Genomic DNA, 20,589 nt, shown 5'->3' on the forward strand with positions numbered 1-20,589 from the left:
TATTCATATAGTTGAATTGTACTTATAATAAATATATTTTATGAAAGGTTCTAAAGAGCTTTTCATAATTTTCACAATTTTAAAAAGCCTGTAGTTCAGTGACATACATAAATACGTGGGGATTTGTACACTCACACCCACACACACACACACACACACACACACACACACACACACACAAGCATATGGGCATAAACACACTTTCACATCTCAAATACAGCTGACAGTGTGTGTAGAGTGTGTGTGTGTACAGTGTGTGTGTGTGTGTTTAGTTTGTCCACTGTACGGTGTGTTTTCTTGCTGCTGCTTAGTTTGGGGTCAAAATATCAAATAGCAACCCACTTGCAGTAATTTGTCTCGTGTTTATGATACTGTTTGTCTGAGCTTCAACATATTATGGACAATTCAGAGCTAAGGCAACATTGGTGTGTGTGTGTGTGTGTATGTGTGTGTGAGTGTGTGTGTGTTTGCATGTGTGTGTGAGCTCACATGCATGCATTCATGAGGATATGTGCATGTTGGTATACAAGAGCTTTTTATTACATTTGTGTGAGACAGATTGTGCGACAGGAGCGGTTTGTGTGCCGTCTTGTTTTGAACATGTAATTGTTATTGTTCATCTCTTAATTATTTATGGCTCGTAGAAAATTTTAAAAGTTTTTAAGGCAATTTTTTCTCTAGATCTATTTTTTTTTTCTTGCTTCTTTAGGTGAAAAAAATATGGATTTAGCAGTATTTTTAATACTATACTGTACATTTTATTAAAGTGAAAATGATTGAAAAACATCAAATATCAACCAGTTTAACATTAAATTACATTAAATTACATATTGTTCGAAATGTTTTCATGAATAAATATCGTTTTTCTACTTATTTTTCACACAGTTTAGAATAGCTTAGTCCAGTCTAGTTGCCATAAACTCTGAAGGGAAATAATTATTTTATAGAAACAGCTATCTGTCAGTTTATTTTTCTGTGTTTGCTGGCATCCACCGCAAACCCGCAACCATTTCTAATCAACAAAGAAGCACGACAACGTATGACGTGATAGGCCCACTCATCTTTGGACCAATCCCATTGTGGCATCCAAATTTTGTTGTCGAGCAAAGGAAGTCGAACGTTTGTGTAGCGGTTTCATCACTGTGACCTGGCCTTGTGTGAATTAGTATGTCATGTGTAAGATCTTGTTAATATGGAGCTGGTGTGCAGCCGTATAATCAAGCTCTAGTTAGAAACAGAAAAGGTCACGAGGAGCCTAGATCCTCTCTCCTACCCCGGGAACTCTGGGAAAAAAAGGCCGAGGAGGCATTGCACAGAAAGTCAGCACAGACAGTCATTCTAAAGGACAAAAAGGTTGTTGGGCGCAGCCCACCCTCCCACCCCCCTTTCCTGCATACATTGGACCGTTATCTAAAATTGTGATTTATGCAGTATTTTAATATTTTGCTTATTCTTTCCCCTTGGGTGCTCTCTGAGCGGTGATAAAAAGGCGATGCTGAAAGAGCACCATTAATTTGCTCCGATGACTGGGGAGATAAGGCCAGATAATGGGAAAGATAAGCAGAGAAGATATACCATCAGAAACCCGATTATTACCATTAAAATTCCAGCCCAGCAATCTGCAGCTGGCTGATAATTCCTTCTCCGTTTCCACCACTTTGGATGATAAGGCAAAAAATAGTCACTCAGTGCTCCTTGATTAGGCTGCCTGGATATCCCGATAATACAGTGATAAATTATGTATTTTCCCCCCTTGTTTTTTTTCTGTGAAACGTTACATCTGATTTTTTTATATATATATAAATATATATTTCTGGCCTCCTTTCTGTATCCCCCTCCCCTTGTTGCCTTTCCAAGAAAGCGAAAAAACCCCATACACTTTTATTGTAATAAGAGTTTGATAGAAAGAGGAGATAGTGGTGGAGGTGTTTTGTGTGGGAGCACATATCAATGTTATCAGCTCATCTCCCAGGGCCAGCTGCTAGCTGCTGTTGTTTTTAGCCTTATCACCCCATGCCAATATGCCAATAAATTGCCCAGATTGTTAGCCATTCCAAGGCGGGTCAGTAGAATTTGACAGGAATGATGAAAATATCGCTGATGCTCTGCGGATTGCGATTAGCTGCTGTAATATGATGTGTGAATTCCACCAAGCTCCTTCTATCCTCTCTTCTCCCTCCCGCCCTGTCCTCCCCCCACCCCCTCCATCCCCCCTTTCTCCCTCCTCCTCGCCTCTCCCCGGCTGCTGGTGGTGTCCATACCTCTATTCGTACTGAGAGGAGGAACATTTTGATGCTTAATAGGAAGGAAAGATATGAACAGGCTGAATTGAAACCAGGCCCCTCAGAGTAATTTTTCTGTAAAATTGCCCCCCAAAGTTTCACGGCATAAAGGGGAATCTGGATGATGTAGGGAGCGTGCCTCCGCCAGTGTTTATGGGAACATATTGAAGCGGCCCTCCGAGGCCATGCGCGGACATCTAATGTCAAATGTGCTTATTAAACTGACTTAGTGTTCTCCCTTTTACTGTTGTCTTCACCGTGTGGAACGTCTGAGAATTCATGCAGCTTCCTGTGGCTCTTTTACTCGACATTGTCCAACCAGAATGAAGCACCATACTGTAGTGATTATACTGCTCTTTTACTGTAAGTTTGTATAGCATCCGAGCGGCAAGTGCACAAGTCCCCAGAGCTTACCACTATGTCATACTGTCAAAATGCCTAATCTACTCACATGATAGTGATCTTACATCTGTAAAGCTGGTTCACTGCAGTGTACAGTAATGCTTATTTTTACCCATAATACCTTGTGGATAAAGTTTGAACAGGGACTAGTGGTGCTTTGGTTAATATTGTTATTTCTATCCCATTTTTTTTACTTATATATTTTGTATGAGAGCCTTTGAGGAATATGATCTTGGAGAAATAACCACAAAACTAAACTGTTTTGTGGTTATTTAGTCGTAATTATTTACAGCTCGGTTCCTTCTTTTCTCATCTAGTCAGTTTGGAACTTAACTAGAGCCAAACAAAATTCCCTATAACTCTTCTCTTTTGAATCGTAGCGACAGTTTTTTTCCATCTCTGCTCCACAGTTAATCTTTCCAACTCCTTAGCATAAGGCCACTTTATGTAACGTCAGCATACTGTTTATCATATCAGGTGACATTTCTATCTTTGAGGGGCATTTATCAGAGGCAGATTACAGTAGTAAGGGATAAAGGGAGTGTTTACTGAATTGACTGCCAACATCCTGGCTGTGTATCTGAATTTGTGTGTGTGTTTGCTTGTGTATACATTAGTGCATGTACAGTATGTGCGACAAGCATGTGGCTATGTGTTTTAGCAGAGGGATCAGAGCTGTTAGCTTGATGGTTTTTTTTATTTAATTTAATTTTTTTTTTCTCTCACTGGAACATACTCCTCATCCATATTTCCTACAACTTAGCTCGGCTTTGCCTTCTTGGATATGGAAACTGTGCCGATGCTGTGGAAGTTGTATACGCTGCGTCTCACCCTTGCCCACAAACACTGGCAACTCTAGTAGTCAGATGTTTTGGGGGTGTAAAATCAAAAAATGTTTGCATGCCAGTTTCCCTGTATATTTAAGGGTCTCTCTTTCATTGGGTGACAATCACGCCGTGTCTCTTGTGTTTCTCGTGTGGATTTCTGTCAGAAGAAGAATGGTTGTTGAATGCCAACTTTCCCTCAAACATCTGTTCCCTGCCAATAACAGCTTGTGTTGTTGCCTCGTCTTAGCTGAAGGATCCCCAATTGCCTCCTCACTTTTGACACAAAACAACAATGCAGATGAATGTCATCTCGTTGTAATGTTTTTTCTATTGTGTCTAAAGTAAAAATGTTTTTTTGTGTAGAGAAAGTCTTTGTACTTACAGCGCTGCTATTACTGCTTATGTCACAGGCTCTGGAGCTACAGGGAGGGGAATGTATAGCAGCTGCTGTTTCCTTTGTTGAAAACAGTGCTGTGTGATGTGTTGGATGAGCTGGTTGGCAGGCGATGGACTGACGGTGCCTAATCCTGCCCTCTCTGTCGCTGTAGCCTGCAGTGCCTGGACAGCAGTGTGAAATGTGGGCAGGGTTGCTGCAAAGGTGGAGGTCACTTCCTCACGCAGTTTCCTCTTTATCTTCCTCTTTCCTGAATTCCACTGCTATTATTCCAATAACCGCTGGTCCAAACTGTCACCATTGTGCTTTTTATTCAGGCACTGTAACTGTCACCAGTGTGAGCAAAATGTTAATTTTAGAAATATGCTCCAAAACAAAATCTGATACTATGTTTACAGTTGCTGTTTATGTATTTGCTTTTTTTTTAACTTTACATTTCAGTCTCTAACCGTGTTCCTCTCTGTTTATTCAGATTTTATATCAGTGATGTCCATTGAGCCCCCGGGTAACAATTGACTTTCAGCCTGCTTTAAGTTAATAGCCTTGTCTCTTGCTTGTAGAGATCAATATTGGTATTAATTAATCACCATTATCAAGAGCAGGATCTAGTTCCATTTGTTGTTACATCAGCAAAATATCAATAGAGAAAGTGGACTCCCTGATCGTCATGGCAACTTCATCTCTTAGGTCAAAGAGAGTTTATCTTATCTTGCTGCTGAGAGTGGCAAACTGCTTAGGAATCTAGTTTAGACTCAAAGATCATCGATTTAAGCCTTTTTTCACCCCTACCTTGTTGTTTCAGGAGAGAGGTGGGGGGGGGAGAAAGAGAGAAAGGCAGCATTCTAATCACAACAGAGATGTAAGATTTAAATATTGATGTCCAAAGGCCATTACAGCAAAGAGGGCCTCTGGTCTCGCTGTTGTTCAAGTACGTCCTTTTAAGACCCAGACAAAGCTTTGATTATCAGAGGTGTCACCGTGGAGTATGTCTGTATAGCTGACAGTGTGGGACTGCAGGGGAGATCAGTTTCCTGCAACCACCGCCACAGAATGTTAACAGATCACACTCTACATCCTGGTATTTCTACAGGCCGCTGCCTATATCCGGGAACTCAGCTTTGATGCTCCTTACTGTATGATATAATTATTATGGCAGAGTTGTGCAAAGATGAAACAGTTTGTCAATTGATCTAAATTGATTAATCAATTGAAAGAAAATGGATCTATAACAATTTTGATAATTGACTAAGCTTTTAGGAAAATTAACTGGATCCAGCTTCTCAAATGTCTTCTATGATAATACACTAATGTCTTTGGATTTTGGACTGTTGATTGGACAAAACAAGATATTTAAAAATTTTATGAAAAAACAATGAATGAGAAAATAATCTGTAGATGAATCAATAACAAGAATAATAATTTGTTGCAGCCCTAAAGTTGTGCTATCTGTCAGAGAATATTAAGATTTTGCTGAAATTCAATTTCTATTTTTAATATTTTTTCCAGGCAGCCATTGCACATCTCTTTTACTTGTGCAGTGTATGAATGAAACCACAGCTTGATTAGGGATTTGAATAATGAGTGGTCATGTTCCATGTGTATTGTATACAGCAAAGAGAGGAGTAGCCTGTTCTCATGGGAAGTTGGGTCTGGTCTGAGCTATTTGGGTAGCGGCAGGCCCGGGTGCTTGGATGTACCTCATCATGCTGCAGAATGCTCCTCGGGGTTGGAGCAGAGAGCAGGGGCACTGCCTGCTTTTTTTTTTCTTCCTCTTTTTGCCTTCGGGACACAATTGCCTCATTTAACATTCTCTATTTGGCCCCTGCCAAGAGGGGAAATAGCCAGGGTGAGTAAGAGAGGCCGCCACACATCATGAATTCTTCTTTCATTTAACTTGCACAGTCCCTTTTCACCTTGGTGATGCACATGGATCAGGAATGAAGATATTGCTCAATTAAGGGGATTTCTGAGGTTGCTCCTGAGGTATTGCAGTTATTTTTGTGCCATCCTGAGGTTTTGATGTATCATGGATATGGATATTGGGTTCATCACATTTGTGTGATGCTTTGACATCTCCATAGCCCAGAAGAGAAACAGCTCTGAGCTTGCATGGCAGAGGCAACAGGAACTTGCCTCTGCACATATTCAAGAAATAAAGTCCACGGGTGGAAATCTGTCAGTCTTTCATTGCAGTGATATAAATAACTTTTATGTGTCTATTAAGATTCTTTTTGTTTATTTCAATTTAATTAGCCACAGTTAATCAAAACAGTTTCATGGAATATGTCAAATTTCATATTTGGGTTTTGACTGAATCTTGGATGAGGGGAAGGAAAGGGACTCCTTGGAAATATGACTCACATTTTGCAGCAGGCATTGTCACAATATGTTGTCAGCAATAGTAAACAGTCAATTTATTGGCCAAGCCATGAGTTTGACTTCACCCACATAGTAGATAAATTATTTCAGTAATTAAAAAATAACTGATTTTTTTTTTTTTTGTTTTGAAAAAGAGGATAATAAAATAAGGGGATAATTTGGTGAGCACCATTTCCAGAGCAGGATAGTTGTTGGCACACCAGAAATTGACGCCCTAATAGCTGTTCAGTCTAAATCTCTGGCTTGGCAGGAATTACTGAGGATGTGTTTGTGGGGGGCAGCGCAATGCAGAACTTTGCATTGGGATGAAATGCACCAGGCGCTATAGTTAAGGGATAGGTGGCAACAGAGGATTAAGTAACAAGCTTTTCAGTTCAATTTGTACATCAGCATTTTCCGCTAGACGAACAGCACAAAACACATAGCATCTTAAGGGTTCAGTGGAAAATCAGTAATGACAAAGCTTTGTAAATAGATAAACAATTTATGTCAAATATGCTGAAAATGTAAAACAAACTTCAAAACATGTTAATACTTTAAAGAGGCTGTATTTTGATTTGCACCATTGCAAAGCTGGTAAAGCTGTTGACAACACAGCTTACACATCATGTGATCAGAGGCCATATCTGCCTGCATGTGATTAGCAGAGAGCACTGCAACATAAATAGCCATAATGGAGCGATATTCCAATGGAAGCGAGTTGATGATGATCGATTATATTTGCGAGTAAATTATGCAAATCAGATTAGACAGAGTTTGTGGGATACTCGGCAGTGACGAAAGGAATGACGTGTTGCAAAGTACACGTCTCCTGCTTCTTATTATCTCAAAGCAGGCTTTGTGAAGTGACAGAGTAAACATCCAGAGAGAAATGCAGCCACTATTATTTCAGAATCAGCCAATTTTCTTTCTCTGTGTATTTCAGAGAATGCTTATCTAGTAATTACTAAAAACTGTTGACATTGAGCAAGTGCTGTAGCCAACTAAAATGCCTTTTTGTCTTATGATATCAGATTGGATTTTTATCTTAGGTTCACGCATTCCTGAAAACCAAAGATAAGTGGCTCAAACTCCTTATTTCCAGCATGGGTGTAGAATTAAGAGCCTCATTTTGAAAAACTACAATCATTACATCCTGCATTCATTTCTGTGGTGAAATACTGATAATATATTTTTTTCCCCCTTTCTGGTTCAGTCTAGGATGTGTCTGTGAATCTCTGAGACATACATTTGACCATAATCAAGTTTTTCTTAAGCTTCAGAAACAGGATAACAACTGGGTCAGATGATAAGCCCGAGCAAAACAGGAAAAAAAGCCTCCTCTGATAGACGAGGAGAAAATCTGATTGATTGATGTCCGCTGGCTTTGCCACCATCACAAGCCAGTTGACAGTTAGTTTGGGATCAGATGATTTCACTCTTAAGATTGGGGTTGGAAGCTAGGCAAATATAAAGGACACAAAGGTCAATGGCTTCTCTCCTCCTCTCTGTATCTATCTCTCCCTTGCAATAGCTTGCTTTGACAAACTGTAATATGTTGCTAAGCTTTGTGGCAGCAGGACACATGGTCATAGTTTGTACAGTAATATCCTATTGCAGTAATCTCACATGGAATGATTGAAAGTGGTGGAGGAATCTGGTACTAGCAGGGACCCGTTGACATCATCAACTGCTGTGGACTGGCAGATGTCTTCTGACTTGTTTGAACTGAATTTTCCCATGGGATTGAATAAGTTAAACAACAGCTTTGACTTGAAGCGAATCTGTTATTGTAAGCAAGATCTGATAAGACTGTACCATATTATGAGTTTGTGTAGCAAAGAGGCCAAAAATGGAATCTACAGTGAGTGTCTCTCTGTGGTTTCGGAAAAAGACGAACATGGAACGGTGACAAAGGATGATTGGATGCATATTGTAAATAAACACCCAAGTCTTTCACGATTGCCGCTCACTCTCTCCATAAAGATGTTCCATACCGCATTTCATCTTTTCTTGCTGCTCAGATCATGTATCACTAAGATGAAGCGACTAGGGCTGCTCTTGGTTTGACCCCGTGTGGCAAAATAACAGTAACACTTGGATTAGGTTTAGCCAAAACAAACTCTTGGAAGATGTTTTTTTGGTCAGAAAAAGCTGTAATATTGCCAGTGTTTGTCATTTTGTTCCTTTCGCTATTGTTATGGAGCTGAAATTTAATAAGACAGGCCTTGGGTGCCCATAGTGATGTCTGATATTAAATAGAAAGCCTTGGTTCCTCAGAGGGTCCATCTCTAATAGACATAACAGACATGTCCATTAGCTTTGTATGGGGCTGCTTTCAAGATCAAGGTCTCACTTGTAATTAAGTGGCAATGCAAATGGATGTCAAATTCTACTATTGTGAATCACTTGTTTTAATCAAGTTTTCATTGAAAGAAATGTAGCCTCCATTCAGAGCCACTAACCAAACAATAAAAAGGATAATCCGAAGACAATTCCCATCCAAATGGAACCGGACATCATTTAGGGTAAGAGACAACAACTCTTTGTTTGTTTGAAGTGGTTGATATGACAACCTTCTTGTCAAAGACTCAGGGCGAATAAAAGGGATTTGTAATTACCATAATTATCTCTTATATGTTTTCACCTAATGATGTCCATTAAATGCCTGAGGCTTCATTTAGAGACTGCCTCAGTGTAGGTTGGCATAGACTCATAACACAGCATGTTACATTACACAGCGCACGAGTAATGAACTTCTTTCATCGGAGATGTTTATCGTGCAGTGCTTCTTGGGGGGAAAAGCCAATATACTTCAGCTTTTTGTTACAGTTGGATTATAACAATTCTCATAGTTCCCACTTATCTTTCAAATTTTCTCTACATGTGATATCAACCCAATTGGCTTCATGTCTAAACAGGATGGCTCTCTAATCTAGACCGCTGTTCGTTTCATGTAAAACATCTCATTTTGTGGCTTAGGCTGGTGGCTGTCTTATCATTACATAATTCACTGCCCTCTCTGTGATTTTCTTTGTGGCAATTTATTTAAATTCCCCCATGTTTATATATTTCCTGTCTCCTTTCATTCAAAATGATTGCCTTTTATAAGTTCAAAGACTCATCTTCAAGACTTTTGGTAACTTTACAGATATGAATTCACTGTGGGGATGGGGAGGGGGGGAAAAAAAGCTATTTTGTTGGAGAGCAGAAGAGGGAGTGTTAGTGCATGTCCATCTCTGTCTCGAGGCTGAATCCTGAGGATGAACTAACCTCGATCAAAAGAGCAGATATAGCACTCTAACAGTCCACACCTCAGCGGGTACAGCGTTTGAGAGATCATGCCTGAATACATGTGTGCAGTTCTGCTCCTGCGCTAAGGCCCTCAGTCCTGCATGTGGCTCCGCTCCTGTGGTTGCTTTGGTCTTTGTCCACCACCTATCAGCATATCAGCAGTGTCTCTGAAGCCCAGTTGTATAATGCACCATTTATGGCTTTGTGGAGGGAGATGGCGGTCGGGCGGCGGAATAGCTCCAGGCCTTCCCCTCAGTGAGTGGATTAACGGCGGCCTGCTTTAGCGCACTCTACCACGGTGTGAAATCGGCCCCGCTTCGGCGCTGGCGATGAGGCTCCCTCTCTCTCTCTCTTTCTCCCTCTTTCTCTCTCTCTGTTTCCTCACCTCCATGCAAAGCCTCTCCCAGCCATCTGTGAAATGTGGAAACTCTGCGTCTAAGTTGAGTTCAGATCCCATCCCCTCCGTCAAGCTGAGGCCAGGAAGCAAATGGGCAGGCAGTCGGCGGAGGGGGTTTGCAGTGGAGGAGGGAGGGAGGGAGAGAGAGAGAGAGAGGAAGGGGGGAGGATCAGCTCACTGATGTCGTGCCGCGTGTGCAGGAACCCTGCCTGTTCTCCGCGGGCGAGTTGGAGGAGGGTCCAGGCCTGGGTGCCGGCCGAGAGATCTCTGGTTCCTGCTTGCAGGTCCAAATCCCCCCTCTGTGTGTGTCTGTGTGGAGGCGAGGCGGTGGCACAGCTCCCCTGAGCCCCTGCCCAGTCCTTTGAAGATAAGATGGTGATACAGAGTCCCTTTCGGTACGTCGCTAACCGATGGTCTTTGTGTGACACACATGCCTCTCTGTTGGAGCCTGCAGCTAAAACACCTATGGTCTTTACTGAAACGAATCGGCTGTATGGCCTCAGGTCAAATTAGATTATGAATGGGTGACAAAATCCGAGATTGTGTGTTTAGGATATTTCATATTTTTCCCAACATTTCATGCTGATAACGTAGAGTTCTGCTGTGGTTGATATTGTATTTCTATTTGATTTCTCTCCACTGAGAAGAATCACTTTCATAAATTTCTCTCCTCGCACGCTCACTGCTGACTTTGAATTTTTTCAGTTTTCCATGGCAACGAGTTGTCATCTTAACTACTGATTTCTCTGCTATCTGCGCTGTATTGCACTTGATCATGACAGTTTTTTAAACATGTTTCTCCTCTGCATTTATAACCATATTTTGTGGCACTCGCAGGCCAATTCTCCCACTTCTGGCTCTACACAGCAGCATTTCACAAGAGCGACCATCATAATCATCAGGCTTTTGAATGATGAACTCAATATTCCCTTTTACTTTTTTTTTCTATCCTGTGGCTTTGGGGTTCAGATCTGTGCATAATGTCTTGTGATTGCATGGCATTATGGTGGTTTGGAAAGCCGAGTCGAGGTCCAGCCACGCATCATCTTTCCATAGACAATGTGAATCTCTGTGTCTCTCTGAGCTCATCAGGGATGGGGCGTTGATTGCTTTTTGATACCCCTCCAATGTGGATGAGGTCCTGCATACATCAGCTAATTAGAATGTACTTACAGTGTGTGTGTGTGTGTGTGTGTGTGTGTGTGAGTGTGTGTGTGTGTGTGAGTGTTTGTGTGTGACAGCGCCGACAGACCCCACACTTCTCATCAGATCCTCAGCCCAAGTGCTCTAACCACACTCACTAAAGGCTTTATCAAATTCCCGACGAGAAAAGAAAAGCTATACAGAGCAGAGCAGGGCTGGGTGAGTGTGTGTGTGTGTGTGTGTGTGTGTGTGTGTGTGTGTGTGTGTGTGTGTGTGTGCGGTGTGTGTATGTGTGTGATTGTGGGATTTGATGTCAGGGAAAAATAAAACACAGAAAATGAGAAGAGAATGTTTAATGACGGCAGTTGTTTCAGCGTTTGGGTGAAGATTCCACGAACCCACTTTATATACAACATTTAAATCTAATGACAGCTGTGGCGTCTAAACTATAGAAGACTGTTTAAGAGATGAAACCACCTTGCTACTGTTCCAGACCACATTCAGTAGAGTTTAACATCCTGGCAGCGGTGGAGTTAACTTCATCCCACTGTAGTTAATGATGGCTGCTTTGCTAGAAGCTCTGAATGGATGGCACAGCAGTGGGGAGGGAAGTTGCAGCAGCTAATTAGGCAGCACAAACGAGTGAGTGGTATCATCCCGTGCACCTTGATGATATTACGGTGGTGGAGCATCAGAGAGGGACCTGGGGAAAGTTTTGCTGTTGCCTCACTGACTTTTTGGATTGTGGGGCATTTCAGCAAGGCCAAAATATAAGCCGGGCACTTGGTTCTTTCTCTCTGCCTTTCACACACACACACACACACACACACACACACACGCACAGAAACTCCTGCTAGGCTCACCAAATGCCCTAGCTCATGCTATGATCTGTGGAAGGTGCTGGTGCGTCTCTATATATTTCATAAAGGCATCCTATTACACCCCCATGGCTTGTGGGAAACAGTACACTGTGGTCTAGTCCCCAAGCAGCAGAGAATAAAGTGTAGGACGTGGCACTGGAACAGAAATCTAACTGCTGTTTCCTCAGGTAATCTTGACTTGGATCTTAATTCCAATAAAGTGTTATTTTTTTTCACAGCATAAGCCAGATCCAAGCAAGAACACTCCACTCTGTATTTCTGCGGTCATACTTTATTGAATATCATTTCAGATAAGAGGTGTAATCCTTTGGGGGGGGGGGAGTGATGTATATTGACCAGCTCAATGATAGCGATACAGTGCATGTCTCTGATGTGAAAGTGGTAAATAATGATTTGTGTCATTGGCTCTATTAAATGGCATGGAATATTGAAAAGTGCCCTTATTGTTGTCAGTCAACTTTGTCAGATTCAGTCTGAATATGTAAAATGTCACTGCTCAGAGACAGGAAGGTGTTTTATGTGCTCAGGAGAATGATGGAAATGAATCTGCCATCAGTCAGGTCATCAATCATTCAATCAAATTAGCTAATACATGCTTTTAGCAGCTACATCTATCCTGGTCCTAGTAATCAGATCCTTTTACTTAAATAAAAGTAGCAATAACAATCCTATAAAAATACTCAATACAAAAATACTAACAGCAATATATATTTAAGTACCAAAAGTAATGTAAATATTGTTCCATTTCTGAATGTTATATTATACAGATTATTCTGTAATTGTGTCATGATGCACTACTGTTTAAGCTTCATTTTAATATGGAATTGGTTAATGTGGAGTCATTATAAAAAAATGTATCTGGAACAACAAACACATGATAAGAATATTAGACAAGCTTATAGCTAAACATATATAGTAAAGGACTGACCTTATGGCAGCCAAAATATGACAACATGAAAACAGCATCGCACTTTAATAATCTGGGAGAACACAGTGCATACACACAGCATAGCACAGTGCTGAGCAGGAAAATTAATAGCAATGCTATTGTTAATGCAAATATAATGTGTACATAGAAATCGAATTCATACATATTTATTGAATGGATATTAAAAGAACAAAATTGTGTTTAAAGAAACCGTCGTTAATTATTAGTTGTGACTGCCAAACACTCATATTATATCAGTAGGAGCCTGTTGTCTGTGCCCTTGTCTCTAAACAGAGTGTGGAGTTCAAGCAGTGAGCCAGGTCACTCAGGTCAATACGACACTGTTACAGTCTCACCTCTCAAAGTGACTGGGTTTCTCCCATCAGTAGAGAGCAGCCCTCTCTGCTCCCGCATGGTTCATTTCATCAGGGTTTCTTTTATCTTGACTGGCCAGGCTCATGACCCCTGAGCACTGATAGCCCAATAAGACTGCAAGAGAGCATCAGCGGGGCATTGTAGACACTGAAACAGAACTTAACTGGGTTAAGTTTCCTCTGGCAATAAGTTTGTGTGTTTGCGTGTGTGTGTTCATTGATTCACTGACCTGTACCATATGTCTGTTGAACTGTTTGAGCAAAAGTTCAGTTTGAAAACTTCAAATAGAGTTTACTGGAATGGCACATCAATGGAATGGTGGCAGATTTTGTATGAAATATGTATCATGAATTAAATGGGAATTCCTATTTGAAGCTTTTTTTTTTTTTTTTAGCTTTAAAAAATATAAAATATGCCAAAGCTGCGGTAGAGCTAACACATCTAATTCTGAAACACAAGAAAGAAAAGACCGGCCGTTATGCTCAAAACTGTTCAATTTCATGAGCCTGCAGAGAGTGCCATGTTTACCTTCCTTTGCATAGAAAAAGAGAAATGAATGCTTTGGGTTCCCTGTAAAGACAAACATGAAAGGAATCACCAAGAGTTCTTTAGGCCCTTTCTCTTGTGTTGTGTGTAATTCAGCTTCTTTACTGCCTAGGTAGTCTCTGCCATCTGACTGCTGTTTGAAGTCAGCAGAAGTCGACAATATTTGCTTTTCAGCAATTCTCGCCCACTGTGTCTCTGTTGCGATTGAAAGTGTGACCAGTGTGGAGTCTCTATCAGTTCACTCCTTGGAAGAAATGGCTCAAATTGGGTGTTTGGTTAGTCAGTGGATTGACGATGAGGTCCTTGCAAGTGAGGGGTTGGCGTTCATTGTTGTGGTGGGGTGAATGTGACGGACAGCTACGGGTGGAGGAGGAGGAGGAGGAGTTGGGGAGTATGGAAGTTGGACAGGCAGGGAGAAGGGTGCAGGAAGCCAGATTGGACCATTAGGGAGTGGCACATACCCTCAGCTCAGACCTGCTGGGGTGCGATCTCACCAAAGCACCAAGATTGGGCTGATCTCAATCAACCCCCCCAATTGACAGAGGGTGAAGAAGAGTGAGACAATCAAAAAGGGAGAGATGGAATTGCTACCAGTTCCAGTTAAATACAAACAACCCTATAATTCACTCGCCTTAAGTCCAACTTTTTTGATGAAATTTTTTGATGCCACTGCCAATACTTTTTTAATACCTCACTTTGAGGAATATAAACATATTTTTAGATTTCTTTTATGTTTAACAAAATTCATTCTTGTTCAATTGTGGCTTACTTCAACACAAAGCAGCTTTAGAAGAACGTTGCCTACATAAAATCTGTTTAAAATGAGCAATATTATGATTTACATAAGGATATATTGGATCAAAGAGTAAGTAAACAAGACTGACAATCTGATCAGTGTCAACTTTCAAAACTTGATAGTTTGCAGCATTTTGGGAACATTTTGGTCAGTACTAAAGTTTTGAGATTCAATAACTCGCCCTATATTTCATTACATCCCTCTGCTCCTGTGGTTTGTCTCCATCAAGCTCCTTCTCTCCTTTGCCTTGTAACATATAGCAGTCCTCCCTCAGACCCCGCTGAATTAAGAGATGCAGCTCAACCTATTCCCAATATGTTTTCCTACTTGAGCAAGCACATCTTTGTGGATTTGAAGCATAGAGTGCTATTTCTAATGGCATTATCCAGTGGGTGTGTATGAAAGCTGCTCCTTTTCTCTAGTGGAGGTGCGTGTGGGTGGGTTAGAGGGGAGGCTGGGAGGCTGCTGAGACCCCGGCGTTATCAGCACCAGATGCAGGTTGACTTCAGACTTTCAATGGAAGGTAAAGAGAGAGAGGGGGGAAATTAATGAGAGCCATAAAGCCAGCAGGATAAATAATTAGCCAACTGGTCCTAAGATCCGTCCCTTCATTTGCAGCTGCAAATAAATTCTCCTTGCAAAGTTTGTTTGTCAAAACTACAGGATGATGCCGTCGGCTTTTGTCATGGCTGCATGCATGTGTGCATTTTTAAGATTCATTTGTTGGTGTTTTGCTGTGTTGTCCCTTCTTCATTTGTCATGTGTATCCGAGTGACAGGTTTCTCTGTCCTGCCACCGATAATTGGCCAGACCAGTGCTTCCTCCAAATGTCTGCAACACAGACAGACAGAAAAAAAGACAATTCAGCTGTCATAACGTTCTTCATAAATCATCTGGATGAGAGAGTCAGGAGAGGAGGAGAGTCATATTTGTGTCCACATTTTTGTTCGGAATAATCAGAAGGACATAATGTTGCTTGTTTACTGGTGGCAGATGTTCCCCAGTTGAGCTTCTAGAAACAGTGAGGGCTGTAAAACACATTTCTTTGTACAGATACTAAACCACGCGTGTCTCAGCCTGCATTCATGTCCGACAAGTGATGTCATTTCACTGAACTGATTGCTACTTTGCCATGCCCTCGTCAGGATCAAAGCTAATTTTTGCTGCATTAGAGGACACTTTGTGCCAGTGTACTGTGTGTTGATCTGGAGTGTTTACATGTGGTTCACTCCCTGAGGATTTTGTATTATTGTTGTCACACTATATGGAGCACAGCCACTTGTATTGTTCTAATACTCCACCGGTAGATTTGAAAAGAGCTGAGCAATCACTGAAAGACTTACATTATCCTCCAGTCTTTGATCGCTATTCATGTGTCTGCGTGTGTAATCTTCCCCTCTAATCTCATTCACAGATATAAATAAACAAGTAATGCTCTAAATGAGAGAGAGCACACGAGTGAACATCCAGAGGATTATGGTAATTTGTGGATAAATAGAGGTGTTTAAAAAATGTGACTTTTTATTAAGAAAGTTACTTCTTTAAAAAAAAAAAAAGCTTTTCACTCCATGAACCCGGAGAAATTAATCAGTAAATACTATTCCACTCAAATATTCTGCATGAGTAAATGATGGAGTGATGATCTTTTAATGCTTTTGGCTGATTTAGACAATAAAATGTATTGCTCAGTAAGGTATTGCTCCATAAAAGCCAAATTCCCCTGGGAATTATCTGATGATATATGTAGATACTTCAGTATTTGCTCACTATTGATTAATGAGTTAGTTATAAATAAACGCCCAAAACACTAAATACCATCCAAATCAACAACGCCATATTGCCGATTGATTTTTAGGACATTGCTCTTTTTTTCTAATCTCTTCCAACTTGACATTTGGAAAGTCAGAAATCAATTATGTCTCCTTCCCAAATGAAAGGCAGAAAAAACTAGTATATGACTTTAAAGTCAGCCTAGCTCGCCTTTGACACGGCACATTACAAAGGGAAAGGAAAATCACACTGCATACCTGATCCATAAAAAAAGCCTTTGAAATGGATTGCTGGGTGGGATCCAGTCTGGCACAAGTCATGGCATTGATGGCACAGCCCCTGGGCGCAGGGATACTTGGCCTGGACAAGATGGTTGCTGGGCCCGTATCAGTGGGCACTGGCCCATCCTCTGGGAGCTCCTAAGCCATGCCGTCTGAAGAAGAACTGATGGGGTTGGCAGCACATATGGGCATGCTACGGGTTTTATTTCAGTCAAAACAGCCCCGATGTTATCGCCTTCAGTCACCAGCACAGCAGCATCACTGAGGCTGACCGAGATGATGGGGCTTCATAGGGAAAAAAAAAAAAAAAAACCTCCAGCAAATTAACTTGAAAACAAAAACTTCTGTTTTGTTCCATCTGCACTGTTTTCACACCGTCTATATATCCCAGGTGCTCAAATCTAATTGCTAGCCACCATTTCTAGCTTCCATATTGTGTTTAGGTGACAATTTGTTCCAGTTAATTGGAAATTTGCGTTGGCTTTCCGTTTACAAAACATCAGCCTATCACAAATGACACTGATATGATAAGCATGGATTCCGCTAGCCTCTACTGTTTTTCCCAGTCAAGACAGGAAGTTGACAGCTGCAACAGTTTTCAGAAATAGTTAGTTGATAACCATCCACGGGGTAATGAAACTTCCACCTTTGATGGGAACTTGAAAAGAGAGTGTTTCACTGTTGGCTTGGCAGAACATTAGACATGGCTGCAGGCAGGAAGGGGCAGGCGAGGGATCGAGCTGTTTTAATAGGGCTCATGCAGAGGTGACGAGAGCACTGCATGCACTGAACTGGAGGTGTGAGCCGGGGCTGCCAGTACATATCTTTTGTCTTTCATTATCTTTATTTCCTTATTATTTTAAATGGCCGGTGTGTGTGTGTTTTTTTCTTCTTCACTAGAAGCTTTTTTGATATCCATTTAGATTGGAGCTTCATTAAAAAACCTCAGACAATGGAGTGACTTCTAATTAAGAAGCGCCGCATCTGGCCCCTGGCACCCTATCCCGTTGTTCCATCTATTTTGCTGGGGAGAATTCATTTGTTTCTTAATTAAGAAAAACACCAATAGCGTGAAAAATCTGCTTATGGTACCTGAATCCTAATTAGTTAAATAGTGAGGGGAAGGGGAAAACACATTCCAGTAGCCCTAGAAATGAACTCAGAGCTGATAAAAATGAACTAACTAGCCTTGCATAAATCGAGAGCTGGGGAGAAAGTGTACCATCATTATGGCTAAGACAATATGCAAACTATCTTCAAAGAAATCAAATTGCCGGAATGTTTTCATTTGCATGTATTAACCATTAACATAATGAGGAGAAGTGACATTGGACCCGGATTGTGTGTCTGTTCGGATTGATAACTCTGCTGCATCTGCAAATAGTCTCCTCTGCAAAATTATGCTAGCAGTCAAATCAGTGTTGAACTGTGGAGGGAGAGGGAGGAAGAGAGAGGGAGAGTGATGGAGAGAGTGAGAGAAAGACAGAGACAGAGAGAGAGACAGAGAGGGAGAGAGTGGAGGCTTTTGCTTTTTTCCGTTTTATCAGGGAGCTCTGTGCAAACCTGCTGCAGTGTTGAATCGGAGCCATCATCCTCTGACAGCTATCCTTAAACAGGAAGGGGCCGCGAGTCATTGTCTCTAAGGCTCTGCGGAAAGCCGCTGTGTGCATGTGTGTGTTTTTATGTATATGTGTGTGTGTGTGTGTGTGTGTGTGTGTGTGTGTGTGTGTTTGGGGCAGGGGGACGCGGGGGATGTGCCCATGTGGCTGCTGGCTGGAGATGGACCTCGAGTGGGCACACTTCACACTCCTTGCCTCAACCCCCCCCCCACACACCTCCCCACCCTCACTCCCCCTCGTACATATCGGACACATGCACGCACACGCCTGCACACAGACTCATGCATACATGTGACCCCCCGCCAACCCCCCCACACCCCTCCAAAACACACACACACACACATACACACACACATCAGAGTGCTTCCAGGATACCAAAGGCTCACTTATCTGTTCCGTAAAGACTCACCATGGCCCACATTGGTGAGTTGGCGGGCAAGCAGCCAAATCCACTGTGTTCTTCTACTGCAGGCGTCATGCAAAACACTGAACTGTCTTCAATATTCAAAATAATTTTTCCAACATGCTATTTCCCAGGATCAGCCTCTTAGGTCAAATTATTCAATTAAGTGTCTGTTTATTACTGATACCAAAGCTGGGTGGCGGTTCTACTTATCACCTTTTTTGCAGATTGGTGTTCTCGCAGAATACCACCATAAAGATTGCCTTGGCTGTAATTAAAATGGCACAGAGACAAATTTGGCACAGGGCTAAGACACGGGGAAATGAAGGAGGTAGGGGGAAATTGCAGGGGCTACGTTCTGTCATCCAATGAAAAAGTTGAGGCTGTAAAGCGGCAAAAATTATTGTCAGAGCGCTACTGTAAAACACAAAGGAGCAGGTATGAGGGGAAAAAATGCAACCTTGTGGTGGCGTTGTTGTCATCGCTGTGCGTTTATGTGCAGAAAATGGTCAGGAAACAGGGGGCTGTTCTTTGTGGCTCTGACTGAGGCAAGTAAACAGGAGTCACTGATGGTTTGTGTGGCAGAGCGGATGCTGTTTAGACGTCCTAAACGCCAGCCGGGCTTCCATCCATCCACGGGCCTGTGTGTTTGATGAGCTATTGGCAGGCTATGGGGACACGTGTTCCCGTGCCTCGTGGCAAACATACCTTTCACCGTCTTTGACTCCACAAGCCTGTGTGACTTCTCAGGGAAAAAATATGAAAGAAATCAAAGTGCCAATAAGCTGAGGGTGTTAAGCCAGAGAGGGAAAAAAAAAAAGAAAAGAAAGACCTGAGCGACTTTGGATTTTGACAGAATCTTCATGCGCTCTCTGACAAAAATTTGCATTGTTATCACAGATAACTGGTGATGTTTTTACTTGGTTGTACATTTTTGTGAAATATGTAAAATGTAAACCGAGCCTCTAACGATTCCCTTAATGACGCGGATCTTGCTTTTCTCCCCCGAATCGCGTCTTAGCGGGCTTCTCAGTGCGGGATGTCTGATATCTGAATATTAAAAGGGAGTTTCAAGCTCATCTGCAAATGTGATTTGCACATATCACACTTCTGCAGTCGTCAAGCTGCTTCATCGCCAAGCTTCTGAGCAAAGAAGGCTGGGGAGGGGAGGGAGAAAAAAAGAAAGAGAAAGATGCACATATGGGTTGCTATTGATGTATTCCATTCCTGACCTAATTTAAATCCCTGCCAACAAGCTCATATGCATACTGTACATTTGCTAAATTACAGAGTGTAAACCTTGCCTTCTCACAGAGACAGGTGTAAACATCAATGTTGTCATAATGCACCACCAGTAAATATGATAATCACGCCATGCTGCAATAGAGCACAAAATAATTTGGACATCATTTTGATGCCTGAGGGGCCCAGGGGAATGCCCTCCAGAACGAAGGTGGCCCATTGACATGCCATACACGCCAAGATATAATTATGGCTGCCTGTCTTTGTTCCTCCCAAGCTTCCTCTCAGAGCACTAGTAATTTGCTCGTGATATTTTGGTATTCTTTACGATTCAGTTATTCTCTGTGGACTTGAGTATTACATGGATGTAAATGAAGATGCGTGGCAGCTGCTCCACTGCCAAATTCCAAGTTCAGAAACAGTGTAAGCTTAATATCAGAACAGGAAAGTTGATGCTGATGGTAATAAGTTATTTTGCAAAGCCCGATTTGAAATTTTATTACGGATTCTGACACATCGGCTCTCATTCCTTTCGATTTTTGGTGCCGGCTCTAAATGTCATCGCTGGCTATCTGTGTGGGACATTGCTGATAATAAGGGGCAATGCCAGAATATCTTTAGGGTATGCAGTGTGTCGAGTTGCGGTTTGTT

At 41.8% G+C, this 20,589-nt stretch overlaps 1 protein-coding gene across 1 annotated transcript in view; it reads left to right on the forward strand.

Moving 5' to 3' along the window:
- The window catches only part of zfpm2a (zinc finger protein, FOG family member 2a), a 118,563-nt gene that overhangs the window by 1,924 nt on the left and 96,050 nt on the right, over positions 1 to 20,589 (forward strand). The gene's annotated exons all lie outside the window — the stretch shown is intronic.

Source organism: Thunnus thynnus, chromosome 10, assembly GCF_963924715.1.
Source record: "Thunnus thynnus chromosome 10, fThuThy2.1, whole genome shotgun sequence".
NCBI lineage: Eukaryota > Metazoa > Chordata > Actinopteri > Scombriformes > Scombridae > Thunnus > Thunnus thynnus.